The sequence below is a fragment of the Coenobita brevimanus genome, chromosome 2 (assembly GCF_032717465.1).
Source record: "Coenobita brevimanus isolate Jiangsu-jjx chromosome 2, ASM3271746v2, whole genome shotgun sequence".
In the NCBI taxonomy this organism is placed as follows: Eukaryota; Metazoa; Arthropoda; class Malacostraca; order Decapoda; family Coenobitidae; genus Coenobita; species Coenobita brevimanus.
In genome coordinates this window covers 24,947,492-24,950,111 of record NC_136955.1, presented here as the reverse complement: position 1 = coordinate 24,950,111, position 2,620 = coordinate 24,947,492, and positions in this window count along the sequence as shown.

Sequence of the window (2,620 nt, the reverse complement as noted above, 5' to 3'; positions counted from 1 at the left end):
GGACAGAACTGTACACGGTGGGAAAGAATAGGGTAGGATAGGAGAGGATAGGTTACGTTAGGTTGTTAGGTTCTGTCCTGCCCTATCCTATCTTAACCTAACCTAACCCAAGCTACCCAAACCTATCCTAAGCTATCTTAACCTAACCTAACCTATCTTACCCTAACCTATCCTATCTTACCCCAACGTATCCTATCCTATCCTAACCGCACGCTATAGTGTTAATATCCTAGTAAACCGCACACTATAGTAGCACCTGAAACACCACGCCGCACTGACTGTGTGCTTCGAATCGGCTCGTACCGAACTATACGAAAAGTCTGCTGTTAAGCGCCAGACCGAAAGACTAATTTGTTCCACGATCAAAATCACCCATTCAGTGCCTTTATTGTTTCAGAACCAGTGATAAGCCAACAGACATTATAAACTGACTGTACACTTGAGTTTTCATTTCAGTTTCTGAGTAACTTTTGATGTGCATGCAATGCATCTCTGTTTAATTGTCATAGGTGTTAAAAATACATATCGAGCATGTTCATTCAAGCAAGTTGCTGAACTTCTTCAAATGAAGACAGGTGGGGACCACGAATGTTATTGTATTTTGTCTGGGGGGCCATTAAACGAAAAAAAGAAAAGAAAAGAAGAAAGAACCTCTGTTCTACTACATCAACACTCGAAACAGTTCTACCAGTTCTGGCCATTTTATTACGAAAAGTACAATGGTTCAAGGCCGTAATATGGGGCTTTGTTAATGTCTACGGGAGCAACGCACTTCAAGTCCGAAAAACGTTAGTGAATGACAGAACTGCTCCTAGAGATATTGCCACATCGAAAACAAAAAATAGTATAAATGTAGAACTGCAAAGTATAGTAAGTGTTAACATAAACTATATCTACGCTGAGAAATTTGAGGAACGCTTAAAAAGTATGAATCCGTATATCTGCTAAGCACAGCCCGTGAGAAGATACAAAATTTGTAAAGGACGAGACTGTCTGGTAGTTGGCAAATGCTTCACAGTATGCTCATCGAATAAGTGGTAATGTTTTTAAAATCTGTTGGCAAGAGATTCCATTCACATGAAACTAAGCAATTCTTCTACAACAGTGATGCCATCTACTAATCGTTTTCCAGTAGGGTAAAACATCATACTGTACCAACATTTATAATCGCAAAGATAAGTTTTGAGACCTAATCTCCAATTAAGCATACTCATTCATGAATTAAATATTTCTAATGTATAACGTTTTCTAGAAGTAAAGTGTGGAGGATACAACTGAAAAATATTGTTACTGTTGTTACGAAACAGAGAAAGATAATGTACACTTTAAGTGAGAATACTAAAAATCACTACTGTCCCGTAAAGTTCCAGGTTCAAAACAAAAGAGTTAGGTAAAATTACAAGTTAAAGTTTAATGCTCAAACTAACAACAAAACATTCAGGACTCATAAGGATAATGTAATGGCAAAAAACAGGTTAAATAATTATATGATTAACTGCAATAGCCTCTATTAACACGAAATTAGCAAGAGTAAATTTACCTAAGTCAGCCCTGATAAAATGAAAATACACTGGGTAATGGTCAGTTAATGCAAGATAAATTATTACAGATATAACAATTATGAACAATGGCTAACAATAAGGACCGTACATGAATTACAAAAAAACCTCACTAGGCCTACAAATTAACAACCTATGCTATACAGTACAAGAACAAAATGCAATAACACTTATACTCAAATTACACAGCTGCTAGATGGTTGGAGACTTCCTGAGCACTCACAATAATAACAATTGTACAGGGGAGGACAGAGATGTGAATAAAATGAGGAGTAGATCTAAGTGGCAATGATGCAGAGACTGAGCTCATTATATAGGGGCCGGCAGAGCTTGATACAACTTATAAGAAGGACGCGCAAATGAAGCCATGGGGACAAAAGAGTTGACAATCCTGCTCTGAACAACAGAAAGAACGACTTACTCTACTATAACGGTAGAAGGGGGGACTGAGCCAGAACACGCTCGTGAACAAACAGGCAGCACACTGTACGTTAGAATTACACAAAGGATGATGAAATCATAGGCTATGTAACACCTCCCCACAAAGAAAAAATAAATTTACAAAGGAAATTTCTTATTACTCTAAAACAATCTGTCTAAAGTCTAGATAAGCAATCTGCAATAACATTTTCTTTCCCCTTGACATGTTGTATGTCTAATGAATACTCCTGAAGAAGTAGATTCCATCTTGTCAATCTCTGATTTTTATCTTTAAACTTACTAAGGAATTTCAGTGAGTTATGATCGGTATAAATGACTATGGGGTCAAAACCAGAACACAAATAAAATGAAAAATGCTGTAAACCCAAAATCAAAGCCAAAAGCTCTTTCTCAATAGTTGAGTAGTTCTTTTGAGGTGGAGTGAACTTCTTACTGTAATAAGATACAGGGTGTTCAATACCCTGATCATCCTCTTGCAGCAAAACAGCCCCAGCTCCTGTATCACTTGCATCAACAGCCATCTTAAAAGGCTTAGCAAAATTTGGAGTAGCGAGCACTGGCTGACTTAATAGGATAGCTTTAAGTTTGTTGAAAGAGGATTCACAATTATCGGTCCAGAC